We start from the raw sequence: 24,880 nt of genomic DNA on the forward strand, positions 1-24,880 counted from the left end.
GCCCTCGGGGCTCTGTTCCTGCTCTGGTGCCGGCCCCGTCTCACCCGTGTCCCACCTCCAGGTGCTGAACATCGTGTGGGCCATCTACAGAACCCTGCCGTCCGTCAGAGCCGCGCTGGCCCTTCAGAGCCTGGACAGGGCCCTGCTGGCGCTGGCCAGCAAGCACCCCAGGGAGACGGTTGCCAGCCTGCTGCAGTGCTCGCCGACCTGCACCAGGTACGGGGCCCAGCGCGTCTCATCCACCCCCCCCCACCACCACCAGCGAGGACAGCAGCCGGGCCGGGGGAGGCCCTGCTGACAGCCCGGGGGTCCCGCAGCGTCGCCGTCACCATGTGGAGGGCGATGGTGTCTGAGCCCCCAGCCACAGAGAGGGTGCTGCGGGAGCTGCTCCGCGTCCTCATGAACCAGTCTGGGTGCAAGACATCCACCTCCATCAAGGACCACCCGCGCATCCTGGCCCTGGCCGTGAGTTCCTCGCTTGCCCATCTCCGATGGACAGGGGCCCCGCTCCCCTCCCCTGACCCCTCCCAGCCTTATCCGCACCCTGGGGCACCCGGGCGCGCCCACGGGGCCAGCCTGGGGGTCTCCACCCTCCTCTGTCCCTCCCTGCCCACGCCTCTGGGTGCTTTCTGCAGGCAGCAAGGCCCCTCCACGAGATCCTCCTGCTGCCCAGCTGCCTGGAGGAGGCGAAGGCCATCTTCCCCCAGCTCTTCCTGGCCCTCCTCGTCCAAGCGTCCTTCACCACGGAGCTGACGCTGCAGGAGGTGCAGGTCTTCCGCAAGAAGCACCGGCAGGACCTGCTCACTCCCATCAGGTGCCACATCCCCGTCCCCTGCTGCTCAGAGGAACCCAGGGCTGGGGCTCCCGGCGTGACCCGGGCCCTTCTCTGCCCGCAGGTCCACGATGCAGTCCCTTCTTTGCAGGTCCAAACCCCAATTTGGAGGCAACAAATCATCACTGTGGGATCCAGAGGAAGGTGGGCCATGCTGCCCTGTCACAGCGACAGCCTGCTGCAGCGCCTGTCTGTGACCAGGCCACACAGGACACCTCGGTTTTGACAAGGCGCCCTCCACAGTGCAGTGCAGCCAGCGGAGATGCAACTGTCTTTTTATCGCCTACACCCTCCGTTTTTGGACCCAGGCTCTCATTTTTAGGGCCCAAAGCTTTCTTTTTAGGCCTCAGCGTCACATAATAGAGCAGAAAGCCTCTTCCTTGGGCTCGAAAGCCTTGTTTGAAAGGATGAACCCTCCTTTTTAATAGCTTTTTCTTCCTTACACGTCAATCTTACAGAGCAGACTGCCATTCTCAAGGAAAAAATCCTTATTTTTAGGGTCCACAATTTTATTATAGGATGCAACGCGGCATTCTTAGATGGCGAGGCCTTCTTTGAGAGGAACACCCCTGCTTTCAAATTCCCAAATCCTCATGCTAGGAGACGAGGCCTGAATTTTAGGGTCCAAAGCCTTCTTTTTCGAGTCCAAACACCCATCTGGAAGGAATAAAACATCACTTCAGGATCCAGACCCTGAGCTGCAGAGTCCAAAGGCCCAGGTTTCAGCTCCAAAGCCTGACTTGGAGGTACAAGCTCCCCTTCACAGCCCTCACTCTTTACCCCCGACCACCCTCGGGTCTTTCACTGGTACAAGCGTCATTATTAGGACGCACTGTGTTCTTCTTAGGCTCCAATCCCCTATTTTCAGGCTCCAGAACCTCCACTTGGGATCCAAACCCTTCTTCTGATTGCCTAAATCCTCGGTTTTCAGGACCAGGGTGCTTCTTTTAAGTCACCAAGTGCTTTTGGTCAGGGCCCTCACACCCGCTTCTGGATCCAAAGCTAGCTTTTTCTTGCTTACAGCCACACTCATGTGGACCAGGCTGCCATTTTTAGGGCACAATGCCCTAGTTTTAGGGTCCACACTTTCATTGGAAGGTGCAAAGCGGCCTTTTAGATGGCGAGGCCTTATCTGAGAGGAACACCCCTTCTTTTCAAATTCCCAAATCCTCATGTTAGGAGCCGAGGCCTGAATTTTCGGGTCCAAAGCCTTCTTTGCACGTGCAAACCCCAATTTGGAGGCAACAAATCATCACTTTGGGATCCAGAGGAAGGTGGGCCATGCTGCCCTGTCACAGCGACAGCCTGCTGCAGCGCCTGTCTGTGACCAGGCCACACAGGACACCTCGGTTTTGACAAGGCGCCCTCCACAGTGCAGTGCAGCCAGCGGAGATGCAACTGTCTTTTTATCGCCTACACCCTCCGTTTTTGGACCCAGGCTCTCATTTTTAGGGCCCAAAGCTTTCTTTTTAGGCCTCAGCGTCACATAATAGAGCAGAAAGCCTCTTCCTTGGGCTCGAAAGCCTTGTTTGAAAGGATGAACCCTCCTTTTTAGTAGCTTTTTCTTCCTTACACGTCAATCTTACAGAGCAGACTGCCATTCTCAAGGAAAAAATCCTTATTTTTAGGGTCCACAATTTTATTATAGGATGCAACGCGGCATTCTTAGATGGAGAGGCCTTCTTTGAGGGGAACACCCCTGCTTTCAAATTCCCAAATCCTCATGCTAGGAGACGAGGCCTGAATTTTAGGGTCCAAAGCCTTCTTTTTCGAGTCCAAACACCCATCTGGAAGGAATAAAACATCACTTCAGGATCCAGACCCTGAGCTGCAGAGTCCAAAGGCCCAGGTTTCAGCTCCAAAGCCTGACTTGGAGGTACAAGCTCCCCTTCACAGCCCTCACTCTTTACCCCCGACCACCCTCGGGTCTTTCACTGGTACAAGCGTCATTATTAGGACGCACTGTGTTCTTCTTAGGCTCCAATCCCCTATTTTCAGGCTCCAGAACCTCCACTTGGGATCCAAACCCTTCTTCTGATTGCCTAAATCCTCGGTTTTCAGGACCAGGGTGCTTCTTTTAAGTCACCAAGTGCTTTTGGTCAGGGCCCTCACACCCGCTTCTGGATCCAAAGCTAGCTTTTTCTTGCTTACAGCCACACTCATGTGGACCAGGCTGCCATTTTTAGGGCACAATGCCCTAGTTTTAGGGTCCACACTTTCATTGGAAGGTGCAAAGCGGCCTTTTAGATGGCGAGGCCTTATCTGAGAGGAACAGCCCTTCTTTTCAAATTCCCAAATCCTCATGTTAGGAGCCGAGGCCTGAATTTTCGGGTCCAAAGCCTTCTTTGCAGGTGCAAACCCCAATTTGGAGGCAACAAATCATCACTTTGGGATCCAGAGGAAGGTGGGCCATGCTGCCCTGTCACAGCGACAGCCTGCTGCAGCGCCTGTCTGTGACCAGGCCACACAGGACACCTCGGTTTTGACAAGGCGCCCTCCACAGTGCAGTGCAGCCAGCGGAGATGCAACTGTCTTTTTATCGCCTACACCCTCCGTTTTTGGACCCAGGCTCTCATTTTTAGGGCCCAAAGCTTTCTTTTTAGGCCTCAGCGTCACATAATAGAGCAGAAAGCCTCTTCCTTGGGCTCGAAAGCCTTGTTTGAAAGGATGAACCCTCCTTTTTAGTAGCTTTTTCTTCCTTACACGTCAATCTTACAGAGCAGACTGCCATTCTCAAGGAAAAAATCCTTATTTTTAGGGTCCACAATTTTATTATAGGATGCAACGCGGCATTCTTAGATGGCGAGGCCTTCTTTGAGAGGAACACCCCTGCTTTCAAATTCCCAAATCCTCATGCTAGGAGACGAGGCCTGAATTTTAGGGTCCAAAGCCTTCTTTTTCGAGTCCAAACACCCATCTGGAAGGAATAAAACATCACTTCAGGATCCAGACCCTGAGCTGCAGAGTCCAAAGGCCCAGGTTTCAGCTCCAAAGCCTGACTTGGAGGTACAAGCTCCCCTTCACAGCCCTCACTCTTTACCCCCGACCACCCTCGGGTCTTTCACCGGTACAAGCGTCATTATTAGGACCCACTGTGTTCTTCTTAGGCTCCAATCCCCTATTTTCAGGCTCCAGAACCTCCACTTGGGATCCAAACCCTTCTTCTGATTGCCTAAATCCTCGGTTTTCAGGACCAGGGTGCTTCTTTTAAGTCACCAAGTGCTTTTGGTCAGGGCCCTCACACCCGCTTCTGGATCCAAAGCTAGCTTTTTCTTGCTTACAGCCACACTCATGTGAACCAGGCTGCCATTTTTAGGGCACAATGCCCTAGTTTTAGGGTCCACACTTTCATTGGAAGGTGCAAAGCGGCCTTTTAGATGGTGAGGCCCTATTAGAGAGGAACAGCCCTTGTTTTCAAATTCCCAAATCCTCATGTTAGGAGCCGAGGCCTGAATTTTCGGGTCCAAAGCCTTCTTTGCAGGTGCAAACCCCAATTTGGAGGCAACAAATCATCACTTTGGGATCCAGAGGAAGGTGGGCCATGCTGCCCTGTCACAGCGACAGCCTGCTGCAGCGCCTGTCTGTGACCAGGCCACACAGGACACCTCGGTTTTGACAAGGCGCCCTCCACAGTGCAGTGCAGCCAGCGGAGATGCAACTGTCTTTTTATCGCCTACACCCTCCGTTTTTGGACCCAGGCTCTCATTTTTAGGGCCCAAAGCTTTCTTTTTAGGCCTCAGCGTCACATAATAGAGCAGAAAGCCTCTTCCTTGGGCTCGAAAGCCTTGTTTGAAAGGATGAACCCTCCTTTTTAGTAGCTTTTTCTTCCTTACACGTCAATCTTACAGAGCAGACTGCCATTCTCAAGGAAAAAATCCTTATTTTTAGGGTCCACAATTTTATTATAGGATGCAACGCGGCATTCTTAGATGGAGAGGCCTTCTTTGAGGGGAACACCCCTGCTTTCAAATTCCCAAATCCTCATGCTAGGAGACGAGGCCTGAATTTTAGGGTCCAAAGCCTTCTTTTTCGAGTCCAAACACCCATCTGGAAGGAATAAAACATCACTTCAGGATCCAGACCCTGAGCTGCAGAGTCCAAAGGCCCAGGTTTCAGCTCCAAAGCCTGACTTGGAGGTACAAGCTCCCCTTCACAGCCCTCACTCTTTACCCCCGACCACCCTCGGGTCTTTCACCGGTACAAGCGTCATTATTAGGACGCACTGTGTTCTTCTTAGGCTCCAATCCTCTATTTTCAGGCTCCAGGACCTCCACTTGGGATCCAAACCCTTCTTCTGATTGCCTAAATCCTCGGTTTTCAGGACCAGGGTGCTTCTTTTAAGTCACCAAGTGCTTTTGGTCAGGGCCCTCACACCCGCTTCTGGATCCAAAGCTAGCTTTTTCTTGCTTACAGCCACACTCATGTGGACCAGGCTGCCATTTTTAGGGCACAATGCCCTAGTTTTAGGGTCCACACTTTCATTGGAAGGTGCAAAGCGGCCTTTTAGATGGCGAGGCCTTATCTGAGAGGAACAGCCCTTGTTTTCAAATTCCCAAATCCTCATGTTAGGAGCCGAGGCCTGAATTTTCGGGTCCAAAGCCTTCTTTGCAGGTGCAAACCCCAATTTGGAGGCAACAAATCATCACTTTGGGATCCAGAGGAAGGTGGGCCATGCTGCCCTGTCACAGCGACAGCCTGCTGCAGCGCCTGTCTGTGACCAGGCCACACAGGACACCTCGGTTTTGACAAGGCGCCCTCCACAGTGCAGTGCAGCCAGCGGAGATGCAACTGTCTTTTTATCGCCTACACCCTCCGTTTTTGGACCCAGGCTCTCATTTTTAGGGCCCAAAGCTTTCTTTTTAGGCCTCAGCGTCACATAATAGAGCAGAAAGCCTCTTCCTTGGGCTCGAAAGCCTTGTTTGAAAGGATGAACCCTCCTTTTTAGTAGCTTTTTCTTCCTTACACGTCAATCTTACAGAGCAGACTGCCATTCTCAAGGAAAAAATCCTTATTTTTAGGGTCCACAATTTTATTATAGGATGCAACGCGGCATTCTTAGATGGAGAGGCCTTCTTTGAGGGGAACACCCCTGCTTTCAAATTCCCAAATCCTCATGCTAGGAGACGAGGCCTGAATTTTAGGGTCCAAAGCCTTCTTTTTCGAGTCCAAACACCCATCTGGAAGGAATAAAACATCACTTCAGGATCCAGACCCTGAGCTGCAGAGTCCAAAGGCCCAGGTTTCAGCTCCAAAGCCTGACTTGGAGGTACAAGCTCCCCTTCACAGCCCTCACTCTTTACCCCCGACCACCCTCGGGTCTTTCACTGGTACAAGCGTCATTATTAGGACCCACTGTGTTCTTCTTAGGCTCCAATCCCCTATTTTCAGGCTCCAGAACCTCCACTTGGGATCCAAACCCTTCTTCTGATTGCCTAAATCCTCGGTTTTCAGGACCAGGGTGCTTCTTTTAAGTCACCAAGTGCTTTTGGTCAGGGCCCTCACACCCGCTTCTGGATCCAAAGCTAGCTTTTTCTTGCTTACAGCCACACTCATGTGGACCAGGCTGCCATTTTTAGGGCACAATGCCCTAGTTTTAGGGTCCACACTTTCATTGGAAGGTGCAAAGCGGCCTTTTAGATGGTGAGGCCCTATTAGAGAGGAACAGCCCTTGTTTTCAAATTCCCAAATCCTCATGTTAGGAGCCGAGGCCTGAATTTTCGGGTCCAAAGCCTTCTTTGCAGGTCCAAACCCCAATTTGGAGGCAACAAATCATCACTTTGGGATCCAGAGGAAGGTGGGCCATGCTGCCCTGTCACAGCGACAGCCTGCTGCAGCGCCTGTCTGTGACCAGGCCACACAGGACACCTCGGTTTTGACAAGGCGCCCTCCACAGTGCAGTGCAGCCAGCGGAGATGCAACCGTCTTTTTATCGCCTACACCCTCCGTTTTTGGACCCAGGCTCTCATTTTTAGGGTCCAAAGCATTCTTTTTAGGCCTCAGCGTCACATAATAGAGCAGAAAGCCTCTTCCTTGGGCTCGAAAGCCTTGTTTGAAAGGATAAACCCTCCTTTTTACTGGCTTTTTCTTGTTTACAGCCACACTCATATGGACCAGGCTGCCATTTTTAGGGCACAATGCCCCAGTTTTAGGGGCCACACTTTCATTGGAAGGTGCAAAGCGGCCTTCTCAGACGGTCAGGCCCTATTAGAGGGGAACACCCCTGCTTTCAAATTCCCAAATCCTCATGCTAGGAGACGAGGCCTGAATTTCAGGGTCCAAAGGCTCATCCTGAGAGCCCAAAGCCTCTTTTTTAGTGCCCAGAGCCTTCTCTTTGGGACCCAAACCCTCAGTTTGGGGTACAAAGGCTCATTCTCAAGGCACCCTCCACAGCGCAGTGCAGCCAGCGGAGGCGCACTGGAACTGGCCACACGCAACGGATGGAGGAGAGCCTGGTGGTGGGGACAGACCACAGGTCCTGGAAACACTGCTGGAGCACTGACCTCTTTCAGGCCCAGGTAAGTGAGCCTCCTACAACTGGCAGTTGCCGTGAGACTTTTACCCCAAAATACATGCAAGAGATGTAGTGTAGCTCCGCACTCCTTTATTTATGGACGTCCACATACGTGGAGAGGTGTGTGTGAGAAACAAGGTGCTTGTGGCAGAGGTGGCTGCGCAGTGCTTGGCGGGCTTGGTGGATAGGGAAGTTTTCCAGACACGATGGCGCTGAGTACGTCGCCAAGGTGCTAGCCTTGTTATCCAAGCACGGCTCCAGGCAAACCAGGTTGTGAAGTATCAGGGCTTTGGGATTAAATTTTATTTTATTTTATTTTTTTTTTTTTTTTTCAGGGGGGTGAGGTGCGAAGCTGCAGACACTCTATAGGAAGGAATTTCCCAGCTGGGCAGAAGCCTCCCAGCTGCCAGCCATCCAGGGCCTGGCTGCCGAGCAGGGCAGAAGAAGAATGGCAGACAGGGCTTTCCACATCACGCTGCCCAGCCATGCCAGAACCTGCCCCCAGAACACCAGCTGGGACTTGCCCGTAGCGCTGCTCAGGCCCCCGGAGCTCTGCGGGAAGTGGGAGCTGGGGCTGGAGGAGATCCTGCAGCCGCACAGCTGGAACACCAGCAAGGACACCACCTTTGAAGCAGCGCTGCGGGGCACAGCAGGGCCCTGGGCTCTTCTCCGTCCTTCTACGTGCTGGTGGCATGCCCGGACCAGCTCACGAACCCCATGAACAACAGGGCTTCAGCCGTCGCCTCTCCAGCAGCGAGCCTGGACCAAGACCCCCGCATAAGGGAGACAAAGCTCGAAAGATAGGAAAAGCTATACCCTTTTTCTGTGACTGGGGATCCAGCACCTAGTTTGGGGGCTGCTGCTCAGAAATTTCCCTGTGTGGCAGACCTCGCTGCAGGGCTGAACGTACCCATCCAACCAGCAGGGCTCAGGACTTGTTGATGCTCTAAGGAAAAGCCTGAGGAGACAGAGAGCTGTGTCACCAGCCCACGGGGCGCCGCACAACAGGCTGGCCAGGACAAGGAGACAAAGAACAGCCAGCCAAACAGTGCGAAAGAAGCAGAAAACCTCGCAGAAGAGGTTCTGCCTCTGTTCTGCCGCTGGGTAAGGAAGCGGATCTGAAAAGGGACAGCCTCGTTCGCAGCTGCTCGGAAGAGAGCCCCAGCTCCTGTCTGGAATTGTCTGGTGTCCCCAAGGCCGCCAGCACTGGGAAAAGCCTGTTTATCGCGGTGCCTCCCCTTTCCTGGTCTCGCAGAGTCCGCACCTCGGGACTTTTTCTGGACTGGGAATGGGGAAGATGTCATCGGTCTGAAGAGCAGAGCTATGGGGTCCGGCCTTGGAGCCGGTGAGGCCATGGGTCCCGCTTTGCTGCAGCTTCTCCACCTACAGCCCATCAACGAGGGCGACGCAGGAGGTGTCTTTGATGTCACCTTGACGCCCTGGCCGCCCTTGTATTCATCTTTCATGGCAAGGGTTTGGTAGCAGGAGGGCAGGAGCTGCCACCTGTGCGGGACCCCCGCTGCAGCAGTGTGCTCCTGAAGGATGGACCCCATGGCACGGACCCATGCTGCAGCAGCTCTGCAAGTCCTGCAGCCCGTGGGCAGCCCACGCAGGACCACTTTGGGAAGGCCTGCAATGGCATGGGAGGGACCGCATGCTGGAGCAGGGCAAGAGAGCGGCCGGGAAGGAGCATTCGGGACTGAGCCCGTTCCCCCGCAGAGCTCGGGGCAGGCGGCAGAAGAGGCTGGAGCGGGCGGAAAGGTGTCCGCAGGTTGCTTGTAGCTTCTCGCTGCTCTGGGCAGTTAGCGCGAGGCGAAGCACGGCCCGGACACTGGCGACTCGGGTGCAGAGCTTTATTCTGAGAAGGCATGCCGCTCGGCAAAGCTGCCGGACGGCTGCCAGTCCTCACCCCCCCGCTGCCCCGCACGCCGGGGGGGCCGCCCCCAGCCCTCGTAGGAGGGCCGGGACGGTGGTGGGGGACGGGGGGGTGGTGGGGGACGGGGGGGTGGTGTCCATGGCGGCTGCGGGGGCTGGAGGGTGCTGGGCTGGTCGCGCTGCAGCCAGCTGGCCGGGGGCGGGCGGGTGCGCTGTACTCGTCCGGGCACGGGTGGCGGCCGCTGGCGCTGGGCCCGTCTCGGTGCCCGGGCTTCCGAGGCTGCGGAGAGGCGCCTGCGGAGAGAGGAGGCTGGGCAGCACCCGGCGGCCGCGCCGCAGCACCTCACCGGCGGTGCTGCAAGGCCAGCGGCAGCCGGCCGACGGGGAGCTGGGGCAAGAGACGGCCACTCACTGCTGTCTTCTCCTGCGCAGCCGGATGACCCCGCAGCACAGAAGCATGACGAAGAGCAGGGAGCCCAAGATTGCCGCCGTGCTCACGAGGCAGTGCTTGCGCACGGCGGCACCGTCCGAGGCACTCGCGGTCCTCTCGCCAGCCGCACCTGGAGGAACAGCTCGGGGCCTTAGCGCGTGCTTGCGCTGCTGGGCAGCCTGCGGGAGCTCTGGCAGTGCCGAGATGTCTGCTCTCCCGCTGCCAGCCTCTCAGTGAAGAAGCTGCCTTGCTTTCAGCAGAAGGCACCGCCGCCATGCTCCCAGCTCCCAGCACGCGGCTCCCGCTTACGGCCTGCTCAGTACCTGGATTCTCTCGAAAAAACTGAAACACCCCGGTGTGGCGGGCTTCTCCGGGCTCCGAGAGCACTGCCAAGAATCAGAGAAAGGGAAAGCCTCAGCGCGGCTTAGGCACAGAGGATGCAGAAGGACGGAGAGGCTCCCTCTGGGCCCGTGCCCCATCTGCGAGTCCGTGCAGCCCCCTGGGCCGCAGGTCGCAGGAGGGGTCCCACTCGGTGCTGCGGTGCTGCTTTGGGCCCCTGGGGACTTTGGCAAGCTGCGGGACTCAGGTGCTGCGGGAGGTACGCTCCATTAAGGGTCACGGGCCCCGTCAGTCACCTGCTGAAGGCGCTTCAGATGCCTCTTTCCCCCAAGGGAAAAGTGCCGAAGCCCCTGGGAACTGGCTGCGGTGGGAGGCAGGCAATCCCTAACCACAGGCACGGAGGCCCGCGAGCATCTCTGTCTGGCACACTGCTGGCGCTGAGCTCCGCACGCCAGAGACCACAGCCCTCCTCCAGAGCGGTTCCAGGCTCCTTTGGCAGCACCTGCTCTGTGCTAACCGTGCCAGCGGACGGCAGTTACCTGGCGGGACGGTCGCTTGCGCTGCCTCTGTCGCTCCCTCAGAGCCTGGCAGCGTGTTTCCCCTCGGAAACGCCTCCTGCTTCACAGCCTCTCCGTCCGCCCCTTTAGAAAGAAAGCGGCACAGTTGGATGGGGAGCGACCGTTCCTCAGCAGGAACGGGCTATCTTCAGGAGGCGATGCTTCTCAACATGCACACAGGTGGCTTTGCAACAAAGCCTAGGCTTTTGGGGGTGCTCCTAGTCGCTAGTCCAACCAACCGATCACCCCGGGAGATCACCGCGAGGCTCCGACTGGGGCCTTCCTGCCGTGCAGGCTACGGCGTGTCCGGGGCTGTACCCAGCCCCTCAGGCTTCCACGTGCAACACACCCACCCTGTGCTCCCTCCAGTTCCTTCAGGATTTCCTTCAGGATTTCCGAGGTCCTCTGGGAACTTTTGCCTCTTTTAGCTTGACGCATCGCTCTTCGAGGACCTAAGCAGAAAGGAGGACGTTAAATTCCGTGTGAATAAAGCACTGAAAAGCAGGCTCCGAAGGTGCAGAGTGAGCACACCAGAGACACCGGGCTGACGTTTGGGCTTGGAGCCGGCAGCTCTCAACGCAACTAAAAGGCCCTACCCGTGTGACCTCCCTGCAGCTCGGCGCCGGGACCCAGCGGGGAAGCTGGATAGCCATCGCCTACAGCCACGCCTGCAAACAAACACAGAGCAGAGCAGCTCCCACCAAACGGGGCAGGATGCTTCTTCCCATCGCACAGCAGTGAATGCAGTTCCAACAGGGGACTGCTGCATGGCCCTCGGCTCTCCCTCCCGCCCCGGAGCCTCTTGCAAACAGTCACCAGGGGCCTGCAGTGCCACCGTGCTGGGACAAAACTAACCATGCGTGCAGCTGCCCAGAGAAGGGCCTCCCCAGAGCTCACCCCAGGCTCTAAACTCAACCCCAACGTGCCCGCTGGCTCTGCAGCACGGGGGCGGAGCGGCTGGCAAAGACAGCCTGGCAAGGCAAAGCGCCCCAGGCGTGTCACCGAGCCTGACCCCTTCCCTCTCTGCTCTCCTGCATGTCTGAGGCCAAGGAAGGCTGAAGGTCCATTTCACGCGGACAGCAACCAAAGCGGTAAATGCTCACTCCTCCCAGTGACTTACTTGTGGGATCGCCCTGGGGCACGGGGACAGGACCATGCTCAGACGTCACGTAGCCATCACCTACGGGCACAGAGCAAAAACGTTCCCACTGCGCGCTGTGACCTCCTTCTTCCCCAGTGCCCTGCAGTGACGGAGGGGCCGGGGCACGGCACAGGGCCCAGGAGCAGGGCAAGATTCCCGAGGCTGCAGCAGGGCCTGGGGACCTCCTGGCTGGTGCCGGCAGCTTTCAAAACTCTGCCTGCAGGCCACGTGCGGCACCCCTCCGGGGCCGGGCGGACAAATGCACAGAGGCCTGCCGGTGCTTCCTTACCAGGACATTCCTAACAGACGCACGGGAAGCCCACGCTAAAGCATGGGGGAAAAACAATCATCCCCGCTTCTTGTGGAGAAGAGCCCACTGGCCAGGGAGAGGCTGCAGCACTGCTCAGCTAGCGCAGAAAGCCACTAACAAACCCCAAGGAAATGAAGATCGACATCGACGTACCTGTGGGGTGCCACCCAGTCTCAGGAGCAGGATTCCACGGGGCAGCTGGAACAGCACGGCCTGCGGGCACAAAGGGGGTCCAGGACAGGTGAGGAGGGCTTCCACTGCGTGCTGCAACCAGTTCTGCCCTCGGGAAGCCCCCCCAGTGAGCGGACAACCCCTCGGAAGGCCTTCAGGGGATCTCCAGTCGCACGTGGACCAGTGATCACAAAGCAAATGCTGCTTCTTTCGAGGCAAGGGACGGTGACAACTTACCGCTGGGATGCCCCTGAAGCTCCACTCCAGGATCCAGCTGAGGAGCTGGGTAAGCGCTGCCACGCGCATCGTCACCTGGAAGCAACCAGAGAGAAGACACATTCCCGTTGCCCGCTGTGCCCCTGAGCACCCTGCAGTGACGGAGGGGCCGGGGCATGGTGCGGGACCCAGGCACGGGGCGAGACTCCTGAGGCTGCGGCGGGGCTCAGGGACCTCCCGGCCGGCCCCCGCCAGCTTTCGGGACGCAGGCTGAAGGCCACGCGCAGCACCCCTCGAGGGCCAGGCGGACAAACGTAGGGGAAGGCCGGACCCGGGGCAGCGCGGCGCGTGGCTCGGCTCACAGGGGCCCCGGGGGGGCTCAGCCCAGGCTTCAGCCCCCAGCCCCTCCGGCGACTCGCCCGGCTACGGCCCTGCCGCTGCCCCCGGCGCTGGCACCCACCTGCTGCCAGCGCTCGCCTTGGCATAGCCCAGGCATCCCGGGCACACAGGCCTGCCAGCACGAGGAGGAGGAGGAGGAGGCGGGTGGGGGCCGCAGCCCCCCACATCCGCCCCATGCTGCCACCGCCGCGTGAGTGCCGCCCGTTGGGGCCGGCGCAGAGAGGTGCCCGTGGCCTGGCACAGCGTCACAGCGCGGCGCTGTGACCTCATGGCCGCGCCCTGCTGGCACAGGGGCTGCATGCATGGGGCTGGGGCCGCGTGGCATCAGCGCTCGGGGCGCAGGGCAAGCAGAGCAAGCGTGTGCAGACGGGGTGCTGGGGAGAGCGCTGCTGTGCCGTCGCTGCCCCCGGCACTGCCAGCTTGGAAGGGACCCTCAGAGGGCACCTGGCCACCCCCTGCCGCAGGCAGGGACAGCTGCCCCGGCCCCAGGGGGCTTGCAACTCCGTCCAGCCCGGCCTGGGACACTGACAGGGCACCATCCCTGACACAGCCCCTTCCCGACTGACATCAGCACCCAGCTTGTGACTGAAGCACCAAACCAGGCTGAGCCTGGCCCCTACAGACCCAAATAGTGCTGGGGTGTCCCTGTCCTTGGGCGGGCTCATCGCTGCCTGCCTTCCCAGCACAGCCCCAGCTCTGTGTGCCGAGGGCATTTGGGGCTGGAGGTTGCCAGCAGGGTTTGGCAAATGCCCACCATGTGCCCGGAGGAAGGATCTGCCCCCTCTGACTCTGGCCAGCAGCGAGCGTCCTTTTGGGATGCTGCCAGGCTGCACGACGACAGCCAGGCGCTGTAGCACTGGGGACAGAGTCTCGAAGTGGGTTCCCTCCAGAGGCCAGCTCTTCTGAACCAGAGCGGCCGAGAGCAGTTTCCCCCAGCAGCTCTTCAGCCCCACGAGGCCCCATTTGAGCCAGCAAACCTGTGACCAGCTGCCAGCAGGGCCTTTGGGATGCTCCGGGCACACAGAAAAGACCCTTTCTGAGGAATCAAAGCCTCATTTTTAGGGCCAAATGTCTCATTTTCACCCCGTAACCCCTTCACTTCAGGGCTAAGAGCATCTTTTGTGGATCCAAAACCTTTTTATCACCTTTTCTTTGCACCTGAAAAGCATACAGGTATGGCACCAAGGCTCCTCTTTACAGACCACAGCCTTGTCCTTAAGCACCCAGCTTTCAGGACATTTTCAGGGCAAGAGAGCCTATACTTGGGATCCAAAGCCAACTTTTTATCACCTACACCCTCCAGTTTTGGACCCAGGCTCTCATTTTTAGGGCCCAAAGCATTCTTTTTAGGCCTCAGCGTCACATAATAGAGCAGAAAGCCTCTTCCTTGGGCTCCAAAGCCTTGATTGAAAGGATAAACCCTCCTTTTTACTGCCTTTTTCTTGCTTACAAATCTATCTTACGGACCAGGCTGCCATTTTCAAGGAACAAATCCCTATTTGTAGGGTCCATAATTTTATTATAAGATTCAACGCGGCCTTCTTAGATGTCAAAGTCTTATTTGACAGGAACTTCTCTGCTTTCAAATTCCCAAATCCTCATGCTAGGAGACGAGGCCTGAATTTTAGGGTCCAAAGCCTCCTTTGCGGGTCCAAACACCCATTCCGAAGGAACAAAGCATCACTTCAGGATCCAGAAAGAAGAGGGCAGGCCACACTGTCTTTCATTTTTACGCCCCAGTGTAACATGCTAAGGCAAAAGCCTCTTCTTGGGCTCAAAAGCCTTGTTTGAAAGGATAAACCCTCCTTTTTACTGGCTTTTTCTTGCTTACAGCCACACTCATATGGACCAGGCTGCCATTTTTAGGGCACAATGCCCTAGTTTTACGGTCCACACTTTCATTGGAAGGTGCAAAGCGGCTTTCTTAGACGGTCTGGCCCTATTAGAGGGGAACACCCCTGCTTTCAAATTCCCAAATCCTCATGCTAGGAGACGAGGCCTGAATTTTTGGGTCCAAAGCCTCCTTTTCGGGTCCAGACATCCATTTCGAAGGAACAAAACATCACTTCAGGATCCAGACCCTGAGCTGCAGAGTCCAAAGGCCCAGGTTTCAGCTCCAAAGCCTGACTTGGAGGTACAAGCTCCCCTTCACTGCCCTCACCCTTTACCCCCGACCACCCTCGGGTCTTTCACCGGTACAAGCGTCATTATTAGGACCCACTGTGTTCTTCTTAGGCTCCAATCCCCTATTTTCAGGCTCCGGAACCTCCACTTGGGATCCAAACCCTTCTTCTGATTGCCTAAATCCTCGATTTTCAGGACCAGGGTGCTTCTTTTAAGTCACCAAGTGCTTTTGGTCAGGGCCCTCACACCCGCTTCTGGATCCAAAGCTAGCTTTTTCTTGCTTACAGCCACACTCATATGGACCAGGCTGCCATTTTTAGGGCACAATGCCCTAGTTTTAGGGTCCACACTTTCATTGGAAGGTGCAAAGCGGCCTTTTAGATGGCGAGGCCTTATCTGAGAGGAACACCCCTTCTTTTCATATTCCCAAATCCTCATGCTAGGAGACGAGGCCTGAATTTTAGGGTCCAAAGCCTCCTTTTCAGGTCCAAACACCCATCTGGAGGGAACAAAGCATCATTTTTTGATCCAGACAGAGGAGGGCGGGCCACGCTGCCCTGTCATTTTTAGGCCCCAGCGTCACATATTAGGGCAGAAAGCCTCTTCCTTGGGCTCGAAAGCCCTGTTTGAGAGGATAAACCCTCCTTTTTAGTAGCTTTTTCTTGCTTACAAGTCAATCTTAAGGAGCAGGCTGCCATTCTCAAGGAACAAATCCCTATTTTTAGGGCCCACAATTTTATTATAATTTTAGTATTCCCACGCCAGGGCCCAGGGAGCGTCTCCGGATCCGGGAGCAGGGCCTCTGGGGCGGGTCCCGTCCCAACGGACACAACGGACCTGGTTCCGTGCAGCTGCGACTGCTTGGAGTGCTTTCCGGTGCTCCAGGTGCGAAGCAAAGGCACAAACCGCGGGCACCTTGCCACAGAAACCCAGCGCAGGAGCCAGGGCTGAGGAGCAGGTGGGTCAGCGCTGCCAGGGCTGCGCAGCGGGGCCGGCCCCAAGGGGCCTCGTTCGGCAGTGGGGCTGGGGGCAGCCCCGGGCAGGGGGACCTCCCTCCAGTGCAGGGGATGGCGTCTGCAGGCCCCTGGGGACAGGACCCCCGCGGGGCTCTGGGGCCGCCCGCCCGAGGGCAAGAGGAGGGGGCCTGGGTGGGGGCCTGGGGCTGGCGGCAGCGGTGGCACTCTGTGGCATCCCTACCCCGCGACAGGAGCGGGAGCCACATTCACTCCTGGGCACTCCCTGCAGGATGTCGGGGATCCCCCCCTGCTCCCCGCGAGCGGCCTGGCTGGAGGAGGCTGGGGCCTCCCCGGCCTCCAGGCCCTGGCCGCAGCCCTATGAGGAGAGTGAGGTGCAGCCACTGCAGGCGCCCTCTGGCTCAGGCGTGGGCCCTTCTGCCTCGGCCGCGCCGCGGCAGGAGGAAGAGGACGCCCTGAGCTTCATCCGCGCTTGCTGCAGCCGCAGACCCAAGGTACCGCTCGCCCTTTGTGCTGCGGCTGCTGGCCTCCTCCGGGCAGCCCCTGCCCTGGCTGTGCCCGCAGGGAGACTGCTGGGCTCCCCTGACCCGCTCGCTTGTCTCTCCCCTCCGCGGCTCAGCGAGAGGCACAGAAGCTGAGGTTTCTGGCCTCCGTCTGCGACGCCTGCAAAGCCGCCGTCGCGGACCACACCACCTGGGACGCGGTGTATTTCTGCCAGCTGGAGGTGGCGCAGAGAATCAAGGTGAGGGGACGCCCTGCCCCGCGGGGAGCACCCTCTGGCTGGGTGCTGGGCACGGCCCTTCCCGCTGCAGGGCTGCGGGGGCCGCCGGGGAGCCCCAGGAGCCGGGAGGTGGCTCTGGTGGGGGCGCTGGGATGGGGCAGCCCTGCAGGCCAGCCCCTGTAGCCGCTCGCTGGCCGGGGGACACTGCCCTGTGCCCTCGCGCTGTGCCCTCCAGGCGCTGCTGCAGGAGGAGCCCACCGATCGCCTGGACACGGCGGTGCGGCAGAAAGCCATGCTCGCCATCGCCGCCATGAGGTACCTGGGCCAGCGCGGGCTTGGCCGCCACGGTGGCCCCGGTCCCGGCCAGGGGCCCCGAGTGGGGCACAGGGTGCCGCACAAGGGGCGTTCCACACCTCTCCCCTCCTCCCCTTGCAGCAGAGCGGGGCTGCTGCCGCAGGACAGGACGAACGGCCTCCTGCGCGCCTGCCTCTGCAGCGTCTTCCACCTCCCTGGCCACGAGGACACGAGAGACACGGACACGTCTCTCTACTTCAAGGTATGCACGGGCTGGGCGCTTGGGACACCACTGCTCCCTGTTCGGGTGCCCCAACCCCTGTCCTCCTTGCAGACCATGGAAGCCCTGGACAGCCTGCTGCAGGTGCTGGTGGGCAGCGCCGGCGCCTCCGGCCTCCTGGAGCTGCAGAACATCTTGAACATCTACACCCTCCAGTTTTGGACCCAGGCTCTCATTTTTAGGGCCCAAAGCATTCTTTTTAGGCCTCAGCGTCACATAATAGAGCAGAAAGCCTCTTCCTTGGGCTCGAAAGCCTTGTTTGAAAGGATAAACCCTCCTTTTTACTGGCTTTTTCTTGTTTACAGCCACACTCATATGGACCAGGCTGCCATTTTTAGGGCACAATGCCCCAGTTTTAGGGGCCACACTTTCATTGGAAGGTGCAAAGCGGCCTTCTCAGACGGTCAGGCCCTATTAGAGGGGAACACCCCTGCTTTCAAATTCCCAAATCCTCATGCTAGGAGACGAGGCCTGAATTTCAGGGTCCAAAGGCTCATCCTGAGAGCCCAAAGCCTCTTTTTTAGTGCCCAGAGCCTTCTCTTTGGGACCCAAACCCTCAGTTTGGGGTACAAAGGCTCATTCTCAAGGCACCCTCCACAGCGCAGTGCAGCCAGCGGAGGCGCACTGGAACTGGCCACACGCAACGGATGGAGGAGAGCCTGGTGGTGGGGACAGACCACAGGTCCTGGAAACACTGCTGGAGCACTGACCTCTTTCAGGCCCAGGTAAGTGAGCCTCCTACAACTGGCAGTTGCCGTGAGACTTTTACCCCAAAATACATGCAAGAGATGTAGTGTAGCTCCGCACTCCTTTATTTATGGACGTCCACATACGTGGAGAGGTGTGTGTGAGAAACAAGGTGCTTGTGGCAGAGGTGGCTGCGCAGTGCTTGGCGGGCTTGGTGGATAGGGAAGTTTTCCAGACACGATGGCGCTGAGTACGTCGCCAAGGTGCTAGCCTTGTTATCCAAGCACGGCTCCAGGCAAACCAGGTTGTGAAGTATCAGGGCTTTGGGATTAAATTTTATTTTATTTTATTTTATTTTTTTTTTTTCAGGGGGGTGAGGTGCGAAGCTGCAGACACTCTATAGGAAGGAATTTCCCAGCTGGGCAGAAGCCTCCCAGCTGCCAGCCATCCAGGGCCTGGCTGCCGAGCAGGGCAGAAGAAGAATGGCAGACAGGGCTTTCCACATCACGCTGCCCAGCCATGCCAGAACCTGCCCCCAGAACACCAGCTGGGACTTGCCCGTAGCGCTGCTCAGGCCCCCGGAGCTCTGCGGGAAGTGGGAGCTGGGGCTGGAGGAGATCCTGCAGCCGCACAGCTGGAACACCAGCAAGGACACCACCTTTGAAGCAGCGCTGCGGGGCACAGCAGGGCCCTGGGCTCTTCTCCGTCCTTCTACGTGCTGGTGGCATGCCCGGACCAGCTCACGAACCCCATGAACAACAGGGCTTCAGCCGTCGCCTCTCCAGCAGCGAGCCTGGACCAAGACCCCCGCATAAGGGAGACAAAGCTCGAAAGATAGGAAAAGCTATACCCTTTTTCTGTGACTGGGGATCCAGCACCTAGTTTGGGGGCTGCTGCTCAGAAATTTCCCTGTGTGGCAGACCTCGCTGCAGGGCTGAACGTACCCATCCAACCAGCAGGGCTCAGGACTTGTTGATGCTCTAAGGAAAAGCCTGAGGAGACAGAGAGCTGTGTCACCAGCCCACGGGGCGCCGCACAACAGGCTGGCCAGGACAAGGAGACAAAGAACAGCCAGCCAAACAGTGCGAAAGAAGCAGAAAACCTCGCAGAAGAGGTTCTGCCTCTGTTCTGCCGCTGGGTAAGGAAGCGGATCTGAAAAGGGACAGCCTCGTTCGCAGCTGCTCGGAAGAGAGCCCCAGCTCCTGTCTGGAATTGTCTGGTGTCCCCAAGGCCGCCAGCACTGGGAAAAGCCTGTTTATCGCGGTGCCTCCCCTTTCCTGGTCTCGCAGAGTCCGCACCTCGGGACTTTTTCTGGACTGGGAATGGGGAAGATGTCATCGGTCTGAAGAGCAGAGCTATGGGGTCCAGCCTTGGAGCCGGTGAGGCCATGGGTCCCGCTTTGCTGCAGCTTCTCCACCTACAGCCCATCAACGAGGGCGACGCAGGAGGTGTCTTTGATGTCACCTTGACGCCCTGGCCGCCCTTGTATTCATCTTTCATGGCAAGGGTTTGGTAGCAGGAGGGCAGGAGCTGCCACCTGTGCGGGACCCCCGCTGCAGCAGTGTGCTCCTGAAGGATGGACCCCATGGCACGGACCCATGCTGCAGCAGCTCTGCAAGTCCTGCAGCCCGTGGGCAGCCCACGCAGGACCACTTTGGGAAGGCCTGCAATGGCATGGGAGGGACCGCATGCTGGAGCAGGGCAAGAGAGCGGCCGGGAAGGAGCATTCGGGACTGAGCCCGTTCCCCCGCAGAGCTCGGGGCAGGCGGCAGAAGAGGCTGGAGCGGGCGGAAAGGTGTCCGCAGGTTGCTTGTAGCTTCTCGCTGCTCTGGGCAGTTAGCGCGAGGCGAAGCACGGCCCGGACACTGGCGACTCGGGTGCAGAGCTTTATTCTGAGAAGGCATGCCGCTCGGCAAAGCTGCCGGACGGCTGCCAGTCCTCACCCCCCCGCTGCCCCGCACGCCGGGGGGGCCGCCCCCAGCCCTCGTAGGAGGGCCGGGACGGTGGTGGGGGACGGGGGGGTGGTGGGGGACGGGGGGGTGGTGTCCATGGCGGCTGCGGGGGCTGGAGGGTGCTGGGCTGGTCGCGCTGCAGCCAGCTGGCCGGGGGCGGGCGGGTGCGCTGTACTCGTCCGGGCACGGGTGGCGGCCGCTGGCGCTGGGCCCGTCTCGGTGCCCGGGCTTCCGAGGCTGCGGAGAGGCGCCTGCGGAGAGAGGAGGCTGGGCAGCACCCGGCGGCCGCGCCGCAGCACCTCACCGGCGGTGCTGCAAGGCCAGCGGCAGCCGGCCGACGGGGAGCTGGGGCAAGAGACGGCCACTCACTGCTGTCTTTTCCTGCGCAGCCGGATGACCCCGCAGCACAGAAGCATGACGAAGAGCAGGGAGCCCAAGATTGCCGCCGTGCTCACGAGGCAGTGCTTGCGCACGGCGGCACCGTCCGAGGCACTCGCGGTCCTCTCGCCAGCCGCACCTGGAGGAACAGCTCGGGGCCTTAGCGCGTGCTTGCGCTGCTGGGCAGCCTGCGGGAGCTCTGGCAGTGCCGAGATGTCTGCTCTCCCGCTGCCAGCCTCTCAGTGAAGAAGCTGCCTTGCTTTCAGCAGAAGGCACCGCCGCCATGCTCCCAGCTCCCAGCACGCGGCTCCCGCTTACGGCCTGCTCAGTACCTGGATTCTCTCGAAAAAACTGAAACACCCCGGTGTGGCGGGCTTCTCCGGGCTCCGAGAGCACTGCCAAGAATCAGAGAAAGGGAAAGCCTCAGCGCGGCTTAGGCACAGAGGATGCAGAAGGACGGAGAGGCTCCCTCTGGGCCCGTGCCCCATCTGCGAGTCCGTGCAGCCCCCTGGGCCGCAGGTCGCAGGAGGGGTCCCACTCGGTGCTGCGGTGCTGCTTTGGGCCCCTGGGGACTTTGGCAAGCTGCGGGACTCAGGTGCTGCGGGAGGTACGCTCCATTAAGGGTCACGGGCCCCGTCAGTCACCTGCTGAAGGCGCTTCAGATGCCTCTTTCCCCCAAGGGAAAAGTGCCGAAGCCCCTGGGAACTGGCTGCGGTGGGAGGCAGGCAATCCCTAACCACAGGCACGGAGGCCCGCGAGCATCTCTGTCTGGCACACTGCTGGCGCTGAGCTCCGCACGCCAGAGACCACAGCCCTCCTCCAGAGCGGTTCCAGGCTCCTTTGGCAGCACCTGCTCTGTGCTAACCGTGCCAGCGGACGGCAGTTACCTGGCGGGACGGTCGCTTGCGCTGCCTCTGTCGCTCCCTCAGAGCCTGGCAGCGTGTTTCCCCTCGGAAACGCCTCCTGCTTCACAGCCTCTCCGTCCGCCCCTTTAGAAAGAAAGCGGCACAGTTGGATGGGGAGCGACCGTTCCTCAGCAGGAACGGGCTATCTTCAGGAGGCGATGCTTCTCAACATGCACACAGGTGGCTTTGCAACAAAGCCTAGGCTTTTGGGGGTGCTCCTAGTCGCTAGTCCAACCAACCGATCACCCCGGGAGATCACCGCGAGGCTCCGACTGGGGCCTTCCTGCCGTGCAGGCTACGGCGTGTCCGGGGCTGTACCCAGCCCCTCAGGCTTCCACGTGCAACACACCCACCCTGTGCTCCCTCCAGTTCCTTCAGGATTTCCTTCAGGATTTCCGAGGTCCTCTGGGAACTTTTGCCTCTTTTAGCTTGACGCATCGCTCTTCGAGGACCTAAGCAGAAAGGAGGACGTTAAATTCCGTGTGAATAAAGCACTGAAAAGCAGGCTCCGAAGGTGCAGAGTGAGCACACCAGAGACACCGGGCTGACGTTTGGGCTTGGAGCCGGCAGCTCTCAACGCAACTAAAAGGCCCTACCCATGTGACCTCCCTGCAGCTCGGCGCCGGGACCCAGCGGGGAAGCTGGATAGCCATCGCCTACAGCCACGCCTGCAAACAAACACAGAGCAGAGCAGCTCCCACCAAACGGGGCAGGATGCTTCTTCCCATCGCACAGCAGTGAATGCAGTTCCAACAGGGGACTGCTGCATGGCCCTCGGCTCTCCCTCCCGCCCCGGAGCCTCTTGCAAACAGTCACCAGGGGCCTGCAGTGCCACCGTGCTGGGACAAAACTAACCATGCGTGCAGCTGCCCAGAGAAGGGCCTCCCCAGAGCTCACCCCAGGCTCTAAACTCAACCCCAACGTGCCCGCTGGCTCTGCAGCACGGGGGCGGAGCGGCTGGCAAAGACAGCCTGGCAAGGCAAAGCGCCCCAGGCGTGTCACCGAGCCTGACCCCTTCCCTCTCTGCTCTCCTGCATGTCTGAGGCCAAGGAAGGCTGAAGGTCCATTTCACGCGGACAGCAACCAAAGCGGTAAATGCTCACTCCTCCCAGTGACTTACTTGTGGGATCGCCCTGGGGCACGGGGACAGGACCATGCTCAGACGTCACGTAGCCATCACCTACGGGCACAGAGCAAAAACGTTCCCACTGCGCGCTGTGACCTCCTTCTTCCCCAGTGCCCTGCAGTGACGGAGGGGCCGGGGCACGGCACAGGGCCCAGGAGCAGGGCAAGATTCCCGAGGCTGCAGCAGGGCCTGGGGACCTCCTGGCTGGTGCCGGCAGCTTTCAAAACTCTGCCTGCAGGCCACGTGCGGCACCCCTCCGGGGCCGGGCGGACAAATGCACAGAGGCCTGCCGGTGCTTCCTTACCAGGACATTCCTAACAGACGCACGGGAAGCCCACGCTAAAGCATGGGGGAAAAACAATCATCCCCGCTTCTTGTGGAGAAGAGCCCACTGGCCAGGGAGAGGCTGCAGCACTGCTCAGCTAGCGCAGAAAGCCACTAACAAACCCCAAGGAAATGAAGATCGACATCGACGTACCTGTGGGGTGCCACCCAGTCTCAGGAGCAGGATTCCACGGGGCAGCTGGAACAGCACGGCCTGCGGGCACAAAGGGGGTCCAGGACAGGTGAGGAGGGCTTCCACTGCGTGCTGCAACCAGTTCTGCCCTCGGGAAGCCCCCCCAGTGAGCGGACAACCCCTCGGAAGGCCTTCAGGGGATCTCCAGTCGCACGTGGACCAGTGATCACAAAGCAAATGCTGCTTCTTTCGAGGCAAGGGACGGTGACAACTTACCGCTGGGATGCCCCTGAAGCTCCACTCCAGGATCCAGCTGAGGAGCTGGGTAAGCGCTGCCGCGCGCATCGTCACCTGGAAGCAACCAGAGAGAAGACACATTCCCGTTGCCCGCTGTGCCCCTGAGCACCCTGCAGTGACGGAGGGGCCGGGGCATGGTGCGGGACCCAGGCACGGGGCGAGACTCCTGAGGCTGCGGCGGGGCTCAGGGACCTCCCGGCCGGCCCCCGCCAGCTTTCGGGACGCAGGCTGAAGGCCACGCGCAGCACCCCTCGAGGGCCAGGCGGACAAACGTACGGGAAGGCCGGACCCGGGGCAGCGCGGCGCGTGGCTCGGCTCACAGGGGCCCCGGGGGGGCTCAGCCCAGGCTTCAGCCCCCAGCCCCTCCGGCGACTCGCCCGGCTACGGCCCTGCCGCTGCCCCCGGCGCTGGCACCCACCTGCTGCCAGCGCTCGCCTTGGCATAGCCCAGGCATCCCGGGCACACAGGCCTGCCAGCACGAGGAGGAGGAGGAGGAGGCGGGTGGGGGCCGCAGCCCCCCACATCCGCCCCATGCTGCCACCGCCGCGTGAGTGCCGCCCGTTGGGGCCGGCGCAGAGAGGTGCCCGTGGCCTGGCACAGCGTCACAGCGCGGCGCTGTGACCTCATGGCCGCGCCCTGCTGGCACAGGGGCTGCATGCATGGGGCTGGGGCCGCGTGGCATCAGCGCTCGGGGCGCAGGGCAAGCAGAGCAAGCGTGTGCAGACGGGGTGCTGGGGAGAGCGCTGCTGTGCCGTCGCTGCCCCCGGCACTGCCGGCTTGGAAGGGACCCTCAGAGGGCACCTGGCCACCCCCTGCCGCAGGCAGGGACAGCTGCCCCGGCCCCAGGGGGCTTGCAACTCCGTCCAGCCCGGCCTGGGACACTGACAGGGCACCATCCCTGACACAGCCCCTTCCCGACTGACATCAGCACCCAGCTTGTGACTGAAGCACCAAACCAGGCTGAGCCTGGCCCCTACAGACCCAAATAGTGCTGGGGTGTCCCTGTCCTTGGGCGGGCTCATCGCTGCCTGCCTTCCCAGCACAGCCCCAGCTCTGTGTGCCGAGGGCATTTGGGGCTGGAGGTTGCCAGCAGGGTTTGGCAAATGCCCACCATGTGCCCGGAGGAAGGATCTGCCCCCTCTGACTCTGGCCAGCAGCGAGCGTCCTTTTGGGATGCTGCCAGGCTGCACGACGACAGCCAGGCGCTGTAGCACTGGGGACAGAGTCTCGAAGTGGGTTCCCTCCAGAGGCCAGCTCTTCTGAACCAGAGCGGCCGAGAGCAGTTTCCCCCAGCAGCTCTTCAGCCCCACGAGGCCCCATTTGAGCCAGCAAACCTGTGACCAGCTGCCAGCAGGGCCTTTGGGATGCTCCGGGCACACAGAAAAGACCCTTTCTGAGGAATCAAAGCCTCATTTTTAGGGCCAAATGTCTCATTTTCACCCCGTAACCCCTTCACTTCAGGGCTAAGAGCATCTTTTGTGGATCCAAAACCTTTTTATCACCTTTTCTTTGCACCTGAAAAGCATACAGGTATGGCACCAAGGCTCCTCTTTACAGACCACAGCCTTGTCCTTAAGCACCCAGCTTTCAGGACATTTTCAGGGCAAGAGAGCCTATACTTGGGATCCAAAGCCAACTTTTTATCACCTACACCCTCCAGTTTTGGACCCAGGCTCTCATTTTTAGGGCCCAAAGCATTCTTTTTAGGCCTCAGCGTCACATAATAGAGCAGAAAGCCTCTTCCTTGGGCTCGAAAGCCTTGTTTGAAAGGATAAACCCTCCTTTTTACTGGCTTTTTCTTGTTTACAGCCACACTCATATGGACCAGGCTGCCATTTTTAGGGCACAATGCCCCAGTTTTAGGGGCCACACTTTCATTGGAAGGTGCAAAGCGGCCTTCTCAG

The 24,880-nt window shown here is 59.3% G+C and overlaps 2 long non-coding RNA genes across 2 annotated transcripts; both read right to left on the minus strand.

Moving 5' to 3' along the window:
• Positions 1–7,415: 7,415 nt before the first annotated feature.
• On the minus strand, positions 7,416–12,454 carry LOC310880280. Its single transcript, XR_014571583.1, has 2 exons — positions 10,898–12,454; positions 7,416–10,628 (listed from the first exon to the last, which is right to left on the minus strand). It is a non-coding gene; the product is annotated as an uncharacterized lncRNA (long non-coding RNA).
• Positions 12,455–19,734: 7,280 nt separating this feature from the next.
• Positions 19,735–21,685, minus strand: LOC310880281. Its single transcript, XR_014571584.1, has 2 exons — positions 20,183–21,685; positions 19,735–20,064 (listed from the first exon to the last, which is right to left on the minus strand). It is a non-coding gene; the product is annotated as an uncharacterized lncRNA (long non-coding RNA).
• Positions 21,686–24,880: the final 3,195 nt, after the last annotated feature.

The sequence above is a fragment of the Anser anser genome (assembly GCF_964211835.1).
Source record: "Anser anser genome assembly, chromosome: 12".
NCBI lineage: Eukaryota > Metazoa > Chordata > Aves > Anseriformes > Anatidae > Anser > Anser anser.